Source organism: Equus przewalskii, chromosome 27 (genome assembly GCF_037783145.1).
Source record: "Equus przewalskii isolate Varuska chromosome 27, EquPr2, whole genome shotgun sequence".
In the NCBI taxonomy this organism is placed as follows: Eukaryota; Metazoa; Chordata; class Mammalia; order Perissodactyla; family Equidae; genus Equus; species Equus przewalskii.
In genome coordinates, this window is record NC_091857.1 from 31,108,016 (window position 1) to 31,129,080 (window position 21,065).

At 47.1% G+C, this 21,065-nt stretch overlaps 2 long non-coding RNA genes across 4 annotated transcripts in view; one reads left to right on the top strand and one right to left on the bottom strand.

Moving 5' to 3' along the window:
• LOC139079935 (uncharacterized) lies at positions 1-13,604 on the bottom strand. The gene is made up of 2 exons (XR_011533979.1): positions 13,132-13,604; positions 1-981 (listed from the first exon to the last, which is right to left on the bottom strand). It is a non-coding gene; the product is annotated as an uncharacterized lncRNA (long non-coding RNA).
• LOC139079933 (uncharacterized) overlaps positions 5,132-21,065 on the top strand; it is a 25,210-nt gene continuing 9,276 nt past the window's right edge. For all 3 annotated transcript variants that reach the window (XR_011533975.1, XR_011533976.1, XR_011533977.1), the window contains exons 1-4: positions 5,132-5,986; positions 11,812-14,656; positions 15,925-16,097; positions 18,347-18,453. This is a non-coding gene — a long non-coding RNA (uncharacterized lncRNA). The remainder of the gene's footprint in view (positions 5,987-11,811; positions 14,657-15,924; positions 16,098-18,346; positions 18,454-21,065) is intronic.

The window sequence follows — 21,065 nt, forward strand, 5'->3', positions numbered from 1 at the left end:
GCAAGTGTGCAGCAGAGAAAGGGTTTATTCACAAGGTATCCAAGCGAGGAGATGGGAGCACCAATCTCAAATTCACCTCCCTGAAAATGCGGATCAGGGATATTTATGGGACAAAGGGGCAGAGTGGTCTGAAGTGTGGGAATAGACGATTAGAGGTAAGGAGAAGTGAGGTAACCCATGATCTGCGCAAGCGTAGTCAGGCTTCATGGCTCATCACAGGAGGTGTGTTCACAAAATGGCGGCCTTACCATGATCTGAGTGTGGAGTTTTCAGCTCCTTGACAACAAAGGGTAACCTGTTGGTCACCTGAGCAGGCCCATTTGATGGTGATCTTAACCAGCCTGAACTGGACAAGGAGTCGACTCTCAGTTCCTGAAAAACTCAAGCACCCATTACCGTGGTGACCCAAGCATCAGAGACATTATCTATAGGGTGGGTTTTAGTAATGCATCATCAAACTACTTTTGCAAACAGACCACTAACTGAGTATAGTTAAAGCAACTTGGCCCCCCGATTCAGGTGTGAGGTCGGAGGATGGGGAATGAGGTTCCTCTGCCAGCGGGAGCCTGCTGCTTGACCACCTACTTAATTGTTCCCGAATCAACTGCCAAGCAATCAATAAATCCATCCATTTGATTTCACGGTAGAACTGCATCAAAGGCAGTTGGGCAATCTGGACCACTGGTCCTTCTGCTCAGTCCACAGTCCTTGGACTGTGTTCCAATCCATTTTACTGCCCGAGAAGAAGGAAAATGTGACGACTGCTTGTGACTTATTTATGACTGTGTTACTACGATGCAGTGAGCACCTTCTGTCACCAAAGCCCACCTCTTTTCTGGCTCTCTTTTGCATCCTGGAGCGCTGACTTCTTGAATGCATTGCTTAGTGGAGAAGGATGGTTGACAGCCTTTCATCAAACCGGAAGGCAGCTTCCTCACAAACCCACAAAGAGCGAACCAGGTAGATTCTTTCTGTGTCCTTCTGCTCAGAAAAAAAAAAAAAAAGGCAAAATGAAGACAGACTTTGGATTTTCCATGAAGAGGATTCAAAGGGAGAGAGAGAGAAATAGAGCAAGAGGGTGGACTGGCTGTGGAGCAGTCCACTGGTCTGTGAGAACTTTCTGGTGCGTGACAGGCCTTTCAGGAAGCCCTCAGAAATGACACCAAAACTGAGTTAATTTAGCCACAGCTGCAAATTGTCTAGTGTTGAGGTTTTCAAATTGCAGAGAAGGCCAGAGGCCCCAGTCCTGCCCTGGAACTCTGGGCAGTGTCATCGAGACGACCCTTCCTAGTCATATTTTGTGCCAAAGTATTTGAAATGTATGTAACAATTTGCACACATTTTTCCCAACAGTGTGGACTGAACTAAAAGAAATAAGAGAAAAGAAAAACATAGGTCATTTTAACAAGGTTCTTGTCTCTTGATTTTTAAATCTGTGATGACGCTGAGGTGCAGATGCTTGTTCATGTTATGGGGCTCCTTGTCACCATGATCTTGGGTTTTCATAAGTTTGGAGCCAAGAGGAAGGAGAAATGGGTTGGGAGGATAGCTGGAACTCTAAGGGAGACTGGGCAGAAGGACTTGTCTTGCCTTCATCAGAATCTTTCAATTTTTATTTCATTTCATTTTTTTGCAGCTCACAAATGACTCACTGGTCCCAAGAAAAAGTATTGTTCAAAGAAAATCTCAGGGTCATTTAGTGGGGATTCAGGTATTGGGCAGGCCCTTTTGATGCCTACTTTGGTGTTTTTTGCTAGTTCAGGAAAGGAAAAGAAAAATTTGTTGCATCGATTATGGTACTAGAATACACAATGATGAAAAAGAAGTGAAAAAAAATGCTCTTTGCTTTTCAATAATGTGCAGTTACAGTGAGAAAATAGAATAGCGGCCAGAAAGATGCCCAGGAACACGTGTAATGGAAACCAAATGGGTGAGTGGGCAAAGTACACGCTTAAGGATTTTTATGACATTACTGAGAGGATGCTACCACAAATGAAATAATAGAAGTGACTAAGCACATTTGTATAGCACTTTACAGTTTATAAAGCCTGCACAACATAAACAGTTTCAGAGGTTATGGCTGTGTGTTGGTATTAAGGAGCACGATGTTGCAGCACTGAGGTGGCTACCATTTTGTCTCATGGTGGTGTTGGGGTCTATTTGCTTCTCTCTCACGAGTGGAGAGTGCGGCCCACCACACGCGCTTTGTTCTGTCAACTCCGGGGGCCTTGTACCATTTAGAAGGAGCAGGACATTCCAGTCAGAGAACTGACATTTTCCAGGCTGGGAGGTGGCAATAAATGGAGGGGAAGGGGACGGCAAAAGGTTTGCCTGCCTCAAGTCTTTCATCTGAAGACTGAGGGATTGGGTTAGATTGGTGGGTTTTCAACCTTGACTGCACGTTAGAACCATCTGGATAGCTTTAAGAACTACCAATACCCAAGCAACACCTCACACCAACTGAATTGGAATCTCTGGGGCTGTGCTTTAAAAATCTCCCCAGGCAATTCTCTTGTGCAGCCAGGATTAACAGCTCTTGGCTAGATGCTCTTGAAGTTATTTCCAGCATTAACTCTCTAATAGATCTTGGGTTATATGAGTCCTGGTAGGGGGTGGGTGAGGGAGAGGAATGATGGAGAGGGTCGCACATTCAATCTATCTCTACTCTTAGGGTAGTTGGTTGAGCCAGCCAAGGGCACACATGTAAAACCAGTGCACTGGGTTGAATAGTGTCCTCCCAAAATTCATGTCCACTCAGAACCTCAGAACATGATCTTATTTCGAAATAGGGTCTTGGCAGATATAATTAGTTAAATTAAGATGAGGTCATATTGGATTAGGGTAGGACCAAAATCCAATGTGACTGGTGTCCTTATAAGAAGAGGAGAAGACACAGAGACACAGACACAGAGGGAAGAGGCATGGAGATGGAGGAAGAGACTGGAGTGATGGAGCAACAAGGATTGCTGGCAAGCACTGGAAACTGGAAGATGCAAGGAAGTTTCCTCCCCTAGTGCCTTCAGAGGGAGCAAAAGAGAACAGTAAGAGAACGCATTTCTGTTGTTTTAAGCCACTCACTTTGTGGTACTTTGTTACTGCGCCCACAGGAAACTAATTTACCCAGTGAGGTCGGGATCTCGGAATGGCTGAGTCACCTCCTCATTACTTAGCAATAAGAGACTCTAGAGCTGATAGCACAGCTAAAGCAAGAAGCAAGCTGGCCTCTCGGAAGAATTAGTGTCATGCTGCCAGCAGAGCAAAGACAGCCAGGTGCAGGCTGAACCAGGATCAGAAACTGATGCCCTATTTGAGAGAGCTGGAGATTTAACCAATAGGCAGCGCATGGGTCATTTTGAGGAAAGGTGTCCAGACGGGAAATAGTTGGAAGCCCTGAGTTTTGGCCTTGCCCCTGCTGGTCTGTCTGGGGGGCTTTGAGAAAGACAGCTAACCTCCCTGGGCCTCAGTTTCCTCATCTGTCAAATGCAGGAATTGGATGATATAATCTTCCATGTTGTTTCCAACTATTCAGTTGGAAACCTTGAGTCAGCAAGACAGTTTAGCAGCAGTAATAATGCTTGGGAACAGGCCCCCAGGCATGGATGAGCATCACCCTGCTCATAGCCTTTGCCCAGGGCTTGGTTCTAAGTTCGGACCTCTTTAGCCACCTGCTTTAGGGATTTTTGGTGGGTGTTCTCCTTTCTGGTGGAGCCACTCCCCAAATTTAGGATATCTATGCAGTCTGTGACTAAATTAGCAATATCTAACCATCTGATCATGTACTACCAAGGATTAGTAACACACAATGGGTCCAATGAGATGCCTTCTCTTGGAACACATTCTACAAGATCGACTAGCCCTTCAATAACCCAAACAGCCAGGTGTAGAGGTCTCAGGAGCCTTTCCCAGAATCCTCCTCATCCATAAAGCTGTCTGCACTGCTCATGTGTAAAATAAGCCCTAGCTTTGAATATTTCACCTTGACAAGGAAAAGTAGGTACAGAAAACATGGATATGGAGAAACGAAGGAGAAAATATGGGCACATTTTCTCTCTGCAATTCCTAGAATGATATATTAGTTTTCTCGGTTGCCTAACAAATTCTCGCAAACTTAGTGGCTTAACACATCATGCATGTATCATCTCATGGGTTCCATGGATCAGGAGTCCAGGCGTGGCCTAGCTGGGTTCTTGGCTCAGGGTCTCACTGGCTGAAATCCAGGTGTCAGCCAGGGCTATGATTCTCGTTGGAGGCTTGGGGTCCACTTCCAAGCTCACTGGTTCTTGGCAGAATTCAGTGCCTTGTGGTTGTAGGACTGAGGACTTCAGCTTTGAGAGATCACCCATCATTCCCAGCCACATGGTCCTCTGCCTAATGTGGCAGTTTTCCTCTTCAAGTCAACAGAAGAACATCTCTGCTGCTTCATATCTCTCTGACTTCTTTCGTCTCTGACCCCCAGTCCACCTTTTAAGGGGCTCATCTGATTATTAGGTCAGGTCCACCCTGGATTCTCTCCTTTTGGATTAACTTAAAGTCAGCTGATGAAGCCAGGCCCAGATAGGATAATGTTTCTAATGAAAGTCAACTGATCAAGGACTCCAATGACATATGCAAAATCCCTTTGCCTTTTCACATAATGTAACCTAACCACAGGGGTGATATTCCATCATATGCACAGGTCCTGCCCCTCCTCAAGGGTGGGGAGATTATACAGGACATGTACACCAGGGTCTGGGAATCTTGGGGCTATCTTAGAGTTCTCCTGCCCCAGATGAGTTTGAGGATCTGTAATGGCCATTCCAAAGGAAATCCGCCTCACTCAACATAACCCATGATTTGAGGTCAGCTGAGATGGCATTGCCCCTTACCCCCTACCCCGAGCCACACTATAGCTTAGGTGTCTACTGCAGACAATCTTGGCAAGCTTCCCTGAGACACTTCACTCCTAATCCCTAGGCTCAAACACCCAGGGAGCGAGAAGGTACGGCATTTCCGTGAAGTCCACTGACTTGATTCCCAGGTTCCTCTGACAAAGCAGGAGTTTGTTGACCTTCAAGTCCTGGCACCAAATGTCCCTATTTACTCAGGCTTGTGCCAAAGGGTGGGGAGGGAGGGTGGATCAGGAGGAAGGATTCTTTTGCAGTTGGTCAATGCAATGCCTTGTTATGATTGCATTTCATGTTGTACAGGTGGCTGAGTGTCCCAGGTTCCAGGTAGACAGATTTCTCTCCCTTGGCCTTCCCTGAATTCAGCCCAAAAGCCAGTTGCAAAGATTAAAAATAAGAAAAAAAAAAAAGCCACAGTTTCTCCTGTGGTAGAAAAAGCTGTCTTTAGAAAGAAACAAATAGTCTGAGAGAAGTCACATGGAGTTTGGAAAAATAAAACAAGAGACACTAATTCTTCTCTATTATCTTTGAATTTCATTCTGTGTCACTTGTCAATGCCTGATGATGGTTTCTTGTCCTGACGTAGGTTTCATATTGTGTCTTTTGCTCAGGGACGATCCTGGTTTATCCATCCAGACAAGGCAAGTCTTTCAAGTGACAAGAGTTGTGGTGGGGAGATGGATTTGCTTTTCCCTCACTGTGTTGTAAGACACTTAGGAGTTATGGTCCCATGGACTCAAAAGCACGGGGAAGTGAAATCTCTGCCAAAATAGGAATGCCGAGTTGGAGAGTAGAGGCAAAAATGTGTGCACACGAGAATCAAGGCGGCCTCCTTGCTCAATGGCCGGTCACCAGACCAGGTGTCACGTAGCCAGAACCCTGGTCTCAGGCCTCAGGCTCCTTACTGCCAAGAGAGGAATGTGGCCTATGTAATCTCCGGTGTTCTTTCTAGCAGTAGAATGCTCTGCTTCCAAGAGCACACAAGCCTTCATGTAGCCTGTGTAACTATGACATGAATTTCCAGCTTTCACAAGAGGCCACCTCCGAATCATGAATATCTTCCCGCCAGGCAGATTTGGAAGGCGATTGACTCTCCAGTTTGGGTGAGTTTGTTTGTTTTCTCCAGGCGATCATCTCCTCGTGAGAGATGTTAAATAACATAATGTTGCTATTTTAAAAATATTAAAAAGTATGAAGTGTTTTCTATGATTCTTCTTCTTTCATTTTTATGTTCCGGGAACAAAATAACTTTTTTTTTCGAGAAAGATAAATAAAATCAAAGCATGCTGATTTTGTTCTCAGCAGCTATCTCGTTTAGCAATGTTGAGTGAGATAGAGCAGTTTCCCTGGTAAGAAATGAATATACAGTTTCAACCACAAAGTGTCTTCACAGATGAAACGATTTCTATCTTTATCAAGAAGCATATTGTATGAGGGCTCTGGGCTTCCCTGAGAATGTGGTCTCCAGAGAGGAGCCTGTTCTCCCCGTTGTCCTGAGGACCAGGCTTTCCATGAGTCCGGGGGTTATTGGACTTCACTCTGTGAGACTCTTCCAGAAAGAAATAGTCTCTAGAAATGGAAGTGGCTGCAGTGGTGGAGGTGGGACGTCTCCTCCTCGGGAGATCTTGACAAAGAAAGCATCTCATCTCTCAGAGACATCTTGGGGTGGCCCTGCCTGGCAGCTCGAGAACTAGTTAAATCACCTATCAAACTACTCTGAATTTTGATGATGTTAGTTTCCTATGAAAGAGGTTCTACTTGGCATTTCGGAGAAGTCTAAAGATCCATTTCCACTTTTAAAGAGGAGACGTTTTTGAAATGCAGTGGCAATCAGAGGTAAAATCTGCAGTGCTCCCTTGCGGGGACCACCACCCTGACAAGGCCAATGCAGGGGCCTCCAGCACCTGTACAACTGCTGCGGAAGCCCTGTGGTGTTCGCCTGGGGATTTGGGGCTGGGTGGCACAGGAGTGATTTGCTACCCAAGGAAATTCAGTGCCAACCCCCTGAGATCATAAGAAGCTTTCCCAGTTTGCTCCATGGAGATCGGCCGGTCCTGCTGTCTTGCACGCTGTGTAACAACTCATAAAGAAAGTTTGGATCTAGAACCTGGAGCCTGGCTAATGGTTAACGCCTGAAGCTCATTTTTGTGGAACCAAGTAATCTCAGGAGAATGGCAATTCCCAGCACTCTCCTCCCCTCTCCCCATCCCGGGGTCTCCTGGGCTGCCATTTGTACATGTGTGTGTGTACGGCGAGATCACACAATGTGGATTTCAGATCCACATCTTTCTAAGAGCCGAGGAGGGGGAGGTTGAAGTGGATGAGAAGCAAGGCACAGGGGGAGGGTTTAGAATGGGTGGGAGCAGCGAGATTACTCAACGCTTGGATTTTTAATCAAGGATCTTAGGAAAGAACAGTATATCCTTTGTTGAGCAGAAAATAAAAATGCAAAACAGAAGCCGGCAGAGATTTAATAAACAGAGCAATCAATAGGGTCCTTTCAGGAGGGTGTTGTTGCAATGACTGTTTAACCCTGGAGAGACGAGCTTTGGGGCTGTGGTCAATGTTGGTCTCCTTCAGCACTGGCTTACGTTGCCCCAGGAGCCAATGGAGGAAATTTTGGGTTAATTTGGACAATTAATTATTGCAAGCAGTAGGCCCCAGCATTTAATGTTTTCAATGAACTTTCAAGATAACAGGAAAGGTTATTCAGGGACAAAGCATTCTGCGTTTTTAAAATGCTTTCAGAAATGAATCAATTTCTTGGGTGAGGAGCATACATTTGGCCAGTATGGGGACTGAGACAACCAAGCAGTTGCAGACATTTCTTAAAGACCAATCTCATGCCTAGCGTTTTCATTTCCCAATGGTGTATCCTCAGTCTACAGTCTCTCTTTGCTGGCTTCTCTATCTTCTTTAACTGGGACTTAAGATAACTGGGCACAGGGCTGTATGGCCTTGGGCAAGTCATTAACTTAGTTGAACTTCAGTTTGCTCATCTGTAGAAGACTTGTCCTCCCCAGCTCTTGAGACTGCCATGAGGAAGTACAGGAAAGTGCATGAAAATAGGAGAAGCTGGGTAAAAGCAAGGGTTAATATGCTTCCTTCCTGATTATCTGGCCTGGCTTCAGCAGGCAGAGCAACCTCGTGGTCAGGGAGCTAGTCCAAGAATCAAGTTACTCCACTGGTTGGGAGGTCTTGAACAGGCCACTTTTTCTCCTCAAGGCCAATAAGAATCACACCTCTCTTTTTGAGACTACAAGAGGAAATGGAAGTGAAATCATTTTCACTTTGTCTAAAAAACAATGTTAAGGGGAGCAATATCACTCCAAAATATTTTTAATGTTGACTGCCTGGCTCTGTTCCAGGTGGCGTTTGGCCCTGAAAAACCTCCTCAAGAAAAATCCTTCACCGGGGATCCTGTGAGGAGGTCCCCTCTGGCCCAGGTGGCTTCTGAAGCCATAATCAAGCACAAGCACCCACACCGAGTCTGACTCACTTTCTCTAGTCAAGAAGGCATGTGAAGGGCCCTGCAAGGCATAAATCATCTTTATGCCTTCCTGCTTTCAGCTGTTCCCATTTTGTCATCCAGATTGTGAGCCACTATTAAGGATGACCATCAATCTTTAGAGAAGTCAGTCAGTACAAAGCAGTCAGGATTACATGAGATAACTCATACCAAAGCACTTTGGAAACTGCAAGGTGCAAAACAAATGTTCATGATGTTGATGGTTATCTGGTTAGCCACCAACTTTCTAGATTACTTTAATTGAGAAACTTTTTAAAGTGCCAGAGGAGAGATGAGCAGCATCTAAGAGGAAGTGTCAAAGACTAAAGAATATCCACCCTTCTTTTAACTTATTCACTTATAGTTGAGAATGATACCGCACTCGCCTCCCAGGAGTGGTTATCGAAAATATGCGCTTCTCAAAACGTGGTCATCAGGAGCTCCAGGTCTGAAGGATGCTGACTTTACTTATAAAGCAAGAGTGGCAGGCCCCTCGGTGGCCAATGCCTCAAGAACGGCTGAGGCTCGGTCTCAGAGGCTGGCAGGGCTGGAGGGCAGGCAGTGGCTGAAATGCTGGAAATTCCAACTCAACACAAAAGTGAAGAATGGGTCTTGCATGAAATGCATTGAGTGTCAGTATCAATCACACCAAAGTCCTAATTTTTACATTATCATCTCCTGAATATAGCCATGGGGAACATGGCTTATCATCAACATCTCTGTAGGTCAATATTCCATAGTTCCCTTTGAGGATATGAAACCAAGCCTGGTAATTCTCTCCCCTTGGAGATGCCCAAGGGCTGATACCTCCTCACGTGGTCATGGGTGGGGATCCCATTACTGAGGGAGGCCCTCTGCTTGGTGATGCCAAAGAACAGAGTGGACACCAACTATCTGGGAAAGTTTGGATCCATCCTAAAGGAAAGGAAGAACAGTTGACTATGACATCTGGTCATCCTCTCTTGGGACATTGGCCTTTGAGCCAACATTGCACTCTGCGGAGCCTGCCTCTCCTGTTTCCTAAGTAAAGCCAGCATCGTTTGGGGCCTAGAGCCCATGGAGAGCAACCAAACTCAGATCTGGCTCTAATTCCATAGGAGAATCTGGACTGGCTTTCTTCAGAGCTGGCTCTTCTCCCTGTCAGGTTCCTAAATCTCTGTGCTGTCTGGCCTCAGTTTTCTCGTCTTTTAGCCTTTCAGTGGAACCCAGCATCACTTGGGGCTGAACTGTTGTGATTCCAAGATTTGAAAAGTGGTCATTGTTTTGATTAGTCCCTTTGCTGTCCGAAAATTTCGTGATGATAACACTGTCCATGACACAGGGAAGGATACTTTAGACCTTTATACTCATGGCTTTAGAGCTAAAAGTAACATTAGCAGTCATACAAGGAAAATTTCAGCTGACGAACCCCGGAGAGCTTAAATTACTTGCCCCAGGCCCCTCTTCCACCTATGGTAGAGCTGGGGCTAGCATCCAAACCTCTTGATTCATAGTTGAGGACCATGAATCCAAGGCAGTGCTTCTCAAAGTGTGGTCCTCAGCATCAGCATCACCTGGGAAGTTGTTAGAAATGCACATTCTGGGCCCCACCCCAGACCTACTGAATCAGAAGCTCTGCAATGTGTATTTTAACAAGGCAGCTAGAGAATTCTAGTGCTTGCTAAAGTTTGAGAGGCACTATCCTATGGTATGCCAAATCAAATCTTTTCGGGGTCAATTCTGTATTTTTCATTATATGTAGAAGAGTTGAGTGCTGAACAGGGATTTCTATCATACTTTCTTTTTTTATTCACTGACACATTTATTCTTGAGTGCCTGTTCCCTTATTAAGCACCACATGGCTCTGTTGGATGTGGACCCTTCCTTCAAGTAGCTGATGGGGAATCATGGCATAGACAAGAGAACTTTTATACTGAAATGTAAGGCAGAATATGATCGCATCCTTGAATGATACAGACATCAAGAGCAATATGAGTTTGGGAATGCTTTGGGCGGCAGAGATGAGGTTGGGAACGTCAGTGGGGAGAGAGAATTAGCAGTCAATGGTAAAAATGGTCCTGGTGAGTTCTGGAAACAGTAACAGTAGCATGACACAGGTCAAGTTAAAGGAGAGGGCTTGTGTTGGGAAGTTATGATACTGAATTTCTCCATTCAGTTGAGGACCCCAAAGGTGCTGTCCTCAGTGACTGAGGGAAGTGGATGGTTGACCTTAGGTCCATTGCTCAGTAATTGACTCTGAAATCGTCTATCTGGTAGGGATGGCAAGAAGAAATATTTTCAGACTTCTCTACAATACAAGCCTCGAGCAATTTGGCATGACTCAGGTGGCTGGGAAAGAACTGTACTCCCAGGACAGCCTGACATGTCACTTGAGCAACCTCCTTGGGCCGAGCTGTTCTTTTTAAGAAAGAGCTTCAGGCTAATTCTGAACTTGGAAGAGAGTCCAGCAAACAGCCAGTGGACACAGAAGGTTGAGTCATGAGGGCATGCCTCGTCAAGGCCAGTCTTCCCTTCCAAGCATAAAGTGGACTACGGACTTGGATTAGCTTCTTCGTTCACCTTCATTTTCAAACTGTAACAATACATCCTCTGTGATGCATTTCTACCTGGATCACTCTACACACCTCTGTAGCTGCATATCTACATGGAAATTAAGTTGGTATTCATAATGAGGAACCACCAGATTCCCAAAGGCATTCTGGATTATCCAAGAAAAATTAGTTTAGTGTCCAACTTCGAGTATTTTTTTGTTTTAATTTTTGTAACATAGTAATCCATTTGTGATATACATGATAAATCTATTTATCAGAACTTTTTATTAATCAGAAAATTTTGTTAGCAATCGTGCTAGATAAGAGAAAATTTATCGCAGTCACAAGTACTGTTCCTTTTTTAAAAATAACACTAGCCAACGTTGATTGAGCACAGGCTCAGGCATTGTACTGCTGCTTTAAAGTCCTTACTTGGTCTCATACTCACAATTATCCTACGAAGTAAGCATTATTACTGTCTCCATCATCTTACAAGTGAGCAAACTGAGTCACAGAGAGGATAAGTGATATTTTCCACGTCCTGCAGGGAGTTAAGTTGTGACACTTGCATCACACACGCATACACACACCCACACAAACACCCCACTCATAATCCTGGTGGGAGATGGTATGGCACCTTGGAGAAAAGTAAGGATCTCAAGCTAAGATCTGGTCGTTGAGTTCTAACAAGCCGAGAAACTTGGGGAAGCCACTTTCAGACTCTTAGAATATTGATTGCCTATTCAATAACATAGAAAGAATCCCTTCCTCACAGTTTGGTTGCAAGGAAAAAACAAGATAACTTGTTGAAAAGTTCTGCTCTGTGAACGACCCTCTCTGCCCTCCCTCCCGCTGCCAACCATATCCAGAAATTATGTTTCTTTGGTAGGTCATGGATGTGGATCCTGCCTTGGGAATCCCCGGATTCAACTCCCTCATCCCAACTCAAAAGGGCTGATTCTGTTTCTAACCTGTCAGTCAATTTGGTTCATCAGAATCGTCTCTCTGGCCAGCTGACCTGGTAAGTAGTCAATGAACCGCCGGTTTCACATGGAGATTTTTGGAGAGCCAGGAGTGCTCATGCAGACTTGCACCTGCTCGGTGCTCTGACAGATGGATGCCTGCATCCCTAAAATAAAGAGGTCTCATCCTTGGGTCTGTGTGTGTGCTCGTCCACACTGGGGAAGTCACATTTCCCTCTGCTTCCCACAGCAGCCCCTGCTGCTAGTGATTTAGGGTCTCAGGTGCCCACGGGGCTTCACATCCTCACTTTCTCCAGCACCCAGGATCTCAGGGAGCTGCTGAGCAACCCTCCGACCTCCCATCGCACCCACTGCTGTCCATCACTCTCTGGATTTCAGCTCTTGATCAATTGGTGAAACAGGAGTTCTCGTGAGCTTGTGTCTCTCAAGGGTTCACGAAAAACCTTTAGGCCTGGAGCAGAAACAAACATTTGTTTCTCCAGTTTTCTAGAATGAGTGGGACTTGGGAAATATTTCTGGAATTAAAAAATGATCCCCAAATGAAGGCCTGTGAAACTGAAAATGTAGCTGTTATGATAGATGGGGTTTATTTTTTCTTTTATTGTGGTCAAGTAGACATAGCATAAAGTTTACCATGACACGTAGTACATTCACAATGCTGTGCACCCATCACTGCCGTCTATTCCAGAACACCTTCCTCACCCGAAAGGAGACCCGGTACCCATGAATCAGTCAGCCTCCATTTCTTCCTCCCTCAACCCCTGGAAACCACTAATCTGCTTTCTGTTTCTATGGATTTGCCCATTTTGGATATTTTCATATAGGACAGACAAGTTTGTTAATTTAAAATTTTCATCATGCTATGCATTCACATTCCTTAAAAATATGAAAAGTCTAAAATGTCTTCCTTTCTTTGATCCCAGCCCCCATCAGCTATGTCTCCCACTTCCCCCTTCTAGTTTTTGTAGATTCTTCTAGACTATGTGTATCTCAATATGATATACATTCTTATCTCCCCTCCTTTATCATACAAGATGTAACATTCTATACACAATACTCTGTACCTTGGTTTTTAGTCACTTAACAAAATGTTCTGCAACTTTGTCCACACCTGCGCATGGAGATGTTCTGGAACTTTGTCCACACCTGCGCACAGAGACGTCCTCAATCCTTTTTATAGCAGCACAGTACTTTGCTGTTAGATGTCGCAGCTTTAGTTAACTCACCCTTTCTGGTTGGACATCTGGATTTGTCTCCATTGTCCGTCATCACCAACGAAGCTGTAGGGGTTCATCTTGTACGAGCGTCGTCTCAAAAGCGTCTCCATAGCACAAATTCTCAGCAGACGGGAGGCTGGGTCGGAGGGCAGGCGGATTTACGATTTTGTTAACTATTGTGCAATTGCTCTGCGTAGGGTTGTACTGAATTACATTCTCCCTGGCAACACAGCAGAGCCCCACAGCCTCCACCACAGTGTGTCCCCGAACGTCTGTGTGTTTTCCAGTCTAAGTGTAATTTTCATTTGAATATCTGCTCACGTGTTTTAAAACTGGGATTAAACAACAATTATTCTGTTTTTGTCTCCTTAAGGGAAAGAAATGCATCTGGCACCTCTCTGTTGTCTGTCATCTCCAGTAATATCTACAAAGCAGTGTCTTGCCTGAGCCTACAGACCCCTCCCTTACCTGGAAGAACCACCCTCCCCCACCCCCTGGAAGGTCTCTGCGTCCCTGGGCCATAAGTCATCTGAGACCATCTGTGTTACAAAGAGATTGAATATTTTCAGAATAGGCTTCTTCCATTTCAATCTGAGCCTGCTGTGTAGGCTCCCAGGGAAAGGCCATGCGCTCCATCCTTTCATGGGTCTCTCACCATTGACTCTGCGCTCCATTAGTCAGCTACTCCCTGAGTGCCCGAGCTAGGGCTCCAGGAGTTTATTTAAAAACATGACGAGAACTCTAATTATGGCGGTGAAAGCCACACAGGATGCAGAGCAGAGCTAGGGTTGAAAGGTCCCCTTCCTAGCTCTTGCCCAGCTCACTAGAGTTGGGGGGGGCTGGGTTCCCCAAGGTTTAACCCTTGGGGGCCATGTGACAGCGAATGGCAGGAATCACAGCACTCATGCCCTTTAATTGTTCCTTAAAAAAATTTTTAAAGGTATCTGGAAAAAGTGACTTCAAGTTGCTTCAGTCCCTGAAGAATCTTATTTCTCCTTAATAGGGAGCCAACGAAGCCATTGAAAACTCATGTCTTTCACGGTTTGATGTCACGGCCTCCGCGTGGACATCTCTCTGCTTGGGTACAGGAAGCGGACAGCGTCTGTTCCTGTGTCCTCCTCAATGTAAGGAGCGATTTCTCTGCCTTCCCAAGCACAAGCCAGTAAGAGCTGGGAGAGCGCGCAGGCGTTCCTCAGCAGCTCTATTTAGCGTCTGATCACCTTGGAGGGACAGCTGAACGGGCAGTTAACTTCCATGCATCATTTCAAATTCAGGGAAATAAATTCAGCCTCAGGCGGGCCGAAGCCCAGGAACAAATTGAGTCCTCAGAAGACCGCATTATCTGCTTTGCAAACAGCCCAGGTATGGAGCTTGCATTCCTTCCCACCACAGGAGCCACATTTGAGCAATTCTCCCTGCCACATTTCCCACGATGCTTGAATGGTCCTTATTTAAGTATTGAATCAGCAGCGGGCTGGATGCTTGACAGCAGCGGGCTGTGAAGGGTGGTCACCTTGATGCCCTGCACCTGCTGGTAAGTATGTCACCTACGTCCTCTAACCCAAGAGCATTGCCCTCATGTCCTCTGCTTCTTCTCCCCTAAATTCAAACACCCCAGCCTCACTCCACCATCCTCCCCAAGCTAACCCTAGTCTCCGGTTCACACTATAGCGCTCTGGCGACCAGGGAGGCCTTGGAAGCCAGTTACAGAGTCAAGTCCTGGCTTGGCCATTTACAGTCCAAGAGTACTTTAACCTTACTGAAATTCAGTTTCTTCATCTGTAAAATGGGCTCATAATACCAATCTCCAACAGCAATGGGTGAAGATTGAAGGAGACACTTAGAAAGTGACTGGCCCCATAGAAGGCACTTGTGGCAGCTGTGAAAATGAGCCACTCACGGTTGGCGATGACCCCATTTGCTACCCTTTTGGATCCACCAGTGAGTTTGCACAGAGCCACAATTGCCATGGGCTGCTCCCAGGCAGCGACTGAGGTGTGACGGGGTACTAAGACAGGCTCATTCCTGAGGGAGGTGGGATTCCTATGACAGAGAGCACTGGCTTGAGGACTCCCCATGGGCTTGGCTGGAACTTTCTTAGAACGGTGCTGCAGTGAGAGACTCTGCCTATCCACTCCTCCTTTCCTCCCTCCCTCCTTCACAGGGTCAGAACGGCATCACAGTCTGACGCTCTCCCACCCCTTCTGGCTCCCGCCCTGCTCCCTCACAGCTGAGCCTGCCAATAAATCTCTTATGTGTCCAATCCCATCTTGATGTCTGCTTCTTGGAGACCCCAAATGAACACAGAACTCAGCACGTTTAAGTTCCTTCTCTTGGCTAAATATACACCAAAGACCATGTTTGAGCATTTCTTATCTAGAAATCATTTAAGGGTATAAGCATACATGTTACTTATTTTTAAATTATTTTTTCTCAACCTGGTGAAAATTCCTGTAAGATCCTCGGAGGCTGTGAGTCCTGGGATTTTGAGCATCAGCATTTTAGGGGGAGCTGCTTCTAACGCAGATAAAATCTCAGCATCTTCTCTTGTTGATCTGGGCCAGGCATTTCCAAAATGTCTCTTTTTCCTACATGAAGATAAGAGAACAGTGTTACCACCCCTGTAAGTGCTGTGTTCTCCAAAGCCAGGGGCTCTCCACCGGAGGGTTAGAGGGGTGGAGGACCACGTCAGGCCTCGGAACCCCTCTGGGTGTACACACACAAGTGTCTGCAGTCTCTTTCTGGTCTCAGCAGACAGTTCTCCGTTCCTCTACATGACTTTATTCTATCTGACTTTTCTAGGAATCTCGGCTCCTTAGTGCTGATAGTGGTGAGAGAGCCTCCAACACTTACTCCTTCCGCTCCATCAATCAGCCTCGGGGTTCTCAGTAGCTCAGAGTCATGAGACCACAGAAACATGGGATGACAGAGCATGGAAAGGTCTTAGAGATCATTAAATTGACCCACCTCATTTGGTAAGTGAAAGACATCTAGGGTACAGAGGGGTGAATCCCCCTTGACTTCCATTCATCTATTTATCCATCCACTGATTCACCTACCAATCCATCCATCCATCCACGCATCCACCCACTCATTCATGTATCCAGCCAGCCAGTCATCCATCTATCCATCCATCCACATACCAGTGCTAGGCCATGAGAATACAAAGAATAAGATGTGGTCTCTACCCACAGAGGTGCTCCCAGTCCAGCATTCCCTAGATTCCCTTCCTTAAAAAGGCCCAATCAACCTTGTCCCTGAAATAGCCCGACTGTGCCATCCATCACTCAGCCTCTTGCCGTGGCAGCCTTTCAGATTCCAGCAGCAACACTTTGGTTGTGGGTATGCAGGTCATGCAGAGAAGGTCAGCAACACACACCTGCCCATTGCTTCCTGGAGGAAGGCACTTCTATGTCCAGGCTCTGGGGGGAGAGAGGGGCAGGTGCCCCCAAGCTTGGCAGTCTCTCCCAGCAGAGAGCACCTACTTTTAAACCTCTTCTTCTCTCCACTCTCTCCCCTTTTCTCTTCTCTCCCTAGGTTGTCCTGGTAACCAACCTTTCCCCATCCTGCTCCCTCAAGCACATCAGCTTTGGGGCCACCCAGAGATGCGTTCCTTTTATGGTCCTGCTTGTCCCATTGCCCATCGTGTCAGAGACCCTTTCTCTGAGCGAATTCGTTCCCTTCTGTTATCATTGCTTGTATAGAAAGGGCTCTGATGTGCAGTGTGGGGGCTCAGGAATGGGGGGAGGATGGCAGGCACTTGAGCCATTACCAAGCTGGTACTCTTTGCCTTCCAGCCAGGGATCCAGAATGTCTACCCAAAAGGAGCAACTTTTAAAGAGGCCATTGATGCCGCTATCTGGCCTAAGAGAAGGGCAAGAGAGAGAGAGAGTAAATAGTGAAATATCTGGAAGAAATCAGGTCTCCCCCAGCCATGGCAGTGGAAAGAGGCTAGAGCATCTTGTCAAGGACACCCCTCTGCCCCCTCCACCAGCTGCATGATTAGTCCCACAGCAGCCTCCTCATCATGCTCATGGGTTCCAGTGTCATCTGGATGTAGAGGCCTGGTTCTGAGCACCTGGTCCTCAGAACCCCAGCCAAGCAATCTTGGACAAAAGCTCTAATGTCAGGACCTTTACCAGCAAAATAAGGATTATTAAAAATATCTTTGCCACCCCAGTGCTGGGATACCGTAGTACACAGGAAGACCTGTAGCACGTTATGCATATCACCAGTAAAGGTAGCATTTAGCCCCATCTGGCACGTTCTCACACCGCCACAAACAACACCACCCTCAGGTACCAGAATACAGTGGGTGACCCCCGTCATGCTGGCCTTCGGGGGAAGAGCTGCTTTCAGAACAGTGGCTCTTAACCCCTCTTCAGGTTTCAACCCCCTTGAAAGGCTTTCCTCAATAATAAGTACACAGACTTCAAACACATGGACCCACAAAAGTGTTGCCAAAGACCCCGGTTAAGAAGCTCTGCCTTAGAGGGCAGGGAAGGGGCAGCCGTGGAAACTTCCCGGGGTGGTTCATGCGGAATTCAGCCCCGAAGCTGAGCTGGGGCCTCAGGGTCCTGCCTGCCTTAAGCTGTAGGGCCCGGACTTTCAAGGTTTTAGGGCCACCTCTGATTTCAAGTCTGTAGAGGTCCCGGTCTACAGCTGAAAAGCAGAAAAAGGCTTGAAGCCATGAGCCGGCAGCAGACCCGTATTTTCCTTGCTTTTGTTTGGAACAGAGAAGAGAGGTCGAGGTGAGCCCTTGTGTCTTTGCTGATTGTGGCCCAGCTCCAGCTGTGTATGAAGATAAACAGGGAAAACATGGCTGCAAGGCTGGAGTTGATTGTCTTTCTCCTCTCCTTGCTTCTTTTGCACTCATGCATGCATGCAGATACCCCAACCCCCAGCTGTGAGCCATCTAGTTTTTCCCTAGAATCTATGAATCGAAATGGTTGTATCTATTGCAGACAATGGTAAAGAGGAGAAAGGTCCTGGATTGGAACTCTGGGTCCCAGAGGAGGAGTGTGCAGCCAGTCTGCTTCTCTTGACATCCTCACTCACTCTCCTTTGCCATTTGGTTGTGGGCAGGATGATCTGGCGGGGGGATGCGTTGGAGCCAGGCTGAGAGTTGGGATGGTTGGGCCCACTCCCATCTTTGCCCTTGACCTGCTGGTGACCTCAGGCAAGTGCCTTTCCCACTCTGGGGCTCAGCTTTCTTCTCTTTCAGGTGGGAGCAAACCTGCTGGTCATCAGGTAACTTATATTACGTGCTTTGAGGACCACTCCCACAGCGGCTGAGTACTTGTAGCCTGTAAAGCATGGCAACCAGGACAGGTAATGATGTTGCCCACCCTGCATCTCCCCACTCCCACTGCCCAACCCCTCCGAGTGAAGAGATGCTGCGCCCTCTGGTACATTTGCAGTGGACGTGTGTCAAGCAACGTTGTGGCTCTTGCCAATGTTCTTGTGCCAGCAGCCTCTTCCCAGCAGTGGGCATGCCCCAGCGTGTACCACAGATCTCAGGAAGATTCTGGAGTTTGCACTTACTTGGGATTTGGGTTGGGAGCCTGGCAGAGGAGGAGGCTTTAGTCCGTAGAGCCCTGAGCCCCACTTGCAGGAGCCCAGAGACATATATAGCTGCCCCGTTCCCCACCAGCCGTTTTCCCTATCAATCCCCCCCCCCACTCCAAAAAGATGGTAGTTAGTGTTGACATTCAATTATCTGCTGAGAGATCTCAGCAAGTCACTTAATCTCCAGGAGGCTCAGTTTTCTAATTTCAAAAGGGAAGGTCACAATCACGTGGACTTCAGAGGTAGTTATGATGACACTGTACGTCCATTTTTGTGAAAGTGATTCATTAACGTCTTTACACACATTCATTATTTTTATGACTAGGGGCTATTGTTAGGGCAACTCCTGAGGGAAGGAGCAAAGAGTGAAGGTGGATTCCCAAGGTCCACTCCTGGGAGGAGCTGGCCTGTGCTCCCCCGCAGGTCCACACCTGCTAGACAGGCTCAGCCCACCGCCCCACGTCTCAGCCCTGGGAAGGGCCAATGGAACTGCCACACAGTAGGCACGTTATGGACACTTCTGCGAGCCCAGCATCATTTTAAGCAAGTTACAAGTCCTCTCTCACCTAGTCCTCTCCACGCCCATGGAGCTGGTGCTATGTGCATCCTCGTCTTACAGAGGAGGAAACCAGAAAGGAACTTGTCCCAGTGATAAAGGCATGAGGTGGCACAGTCAGAATTTGAACCCCAGCTGTGTGGTCCTTGCCCAGCTTGGAACCACTGCTCAATCAACCTCTACCAGATACTGAGAGGAACACAGGGAAAAGTACGCAGAGCCTACCCTTGTGCCCCAGAGAGAACATGCAGTGCCGGTTCATCCCCATGGTCGCCCTGCCACCCGCTACATCCCTGAGCTTACAGAAGTGACACACTGAGGGCTCCCATTCACAAACCCGGCATGCTCCGCCATAGGCAACAGGCACACCCTACTCTTGGCATTTCCCTGAGGGCCCCATATACATGCGTGCGATCTGGGAGGCCCTATGCGTTGTTGTCTGTGATGATTCAATCCCCAGCAGTCTCAGTTTGCTAGGACTGCAGTGACAAACCCACACTGAGATGGCTTAAAACAGAAATTTATTCTCTCTCAGTTCTGGAGGCTAGAAGTCCGAAATTGAGGTGCCAGCAGGGTTGGTTCCTTCTGTGGGCTGCGAGGGAGAGTGTGTTCCAGGCCTCTCTCTCAGCTTCTGGTGACACCCAGTAATCCTTGGTGTCTCTTGGCTCATGGGAGCATCACTCCAATCTCTGCCTCCATCTCCATCTCTCCATGTCTCTTTCTCTTCACATGGCATTCTTTTTATAAGGACACAGTCATATTGGATTGGGGACCATCCTACTCCAGCATTACCTCATCTTAACTAATTGCATCTGCAACAACTCTGCTTCCAAATAAGGTCATCTTTGAGGTACTGGGGGTTAGGACATCACCATAGCTTTTTTGTGGGGGACAAGATGCAACTCAGAACATTGGCTTTACATTAAAATGGCCTAATGGGTCAATATTTTGCAACTTGTCTAAATTTCCTTGGACTACGTCAGTTTGCAGAGTTGTTGCAAGGTGACTCTTGCCTCAAACAGGTAGAAGGTGCCTCCTCTGGGGCTGCAGAAGGAGCACTGGATGGAGAATCGAGGGATGTGACCCATGTCACCTGTGTACCTCCACCTATCTATCAGGTGGGGCTTTCTCAGAGTCTGGTCCATGGGCCTCTTGTATCAGAACCACTTTGGGGGGGACAGGGTAGAGCCTCATTAAAAATACAGATTCTCTGTGGGTGAGAACCAGGAATCTGTTTTTCTTAGCACACGTTGTGGGTTGAATTGTGTCCTTCAGAAAGATTGTTGACGTCCTAACCCCCAGGACCTCAGAATGTGGGCTTATTTGGAAATAAGGCTGTGGCAGGTGTGATTAGTGAAGATGAGGTCACACTGGAGTAAGGGGGGGCCTAATCCAATATGACTGGTGTCCTTATAAGAAGAGGAGGAAAGACACAGACACACAGGGAAGAAGGCCGTGTAACGACAGAGGCAGAAATTGGAGCGACACAGCAACAAGCCAAGGACTATCAAGGAGTGCCGGTCATTCTCAGACACTAGGGGGAGGTAAGGAAGGAGCCTACACAGCCTCAGAAGGATCCAACCCTGTGACACCTTGAGTTCAGACTTCTGGCCTCCAGAACTGGAGAGGATAAATTTCTGTTGCTGTAAGCCACCCAGCATGTGGCACTTCATTAAAGCAGCTCCAGGAAACGAGTAGAGAAAGCATCCCAGGTAATTCCTGTGTGCAAAATAACTGACAATCGCTGAGCTAAAAAGTCTCTTGAGCCCTTCCTGCCGGGACCTGGTGGGACTCTGCGATGCCTCCTTAGCCCTGAACT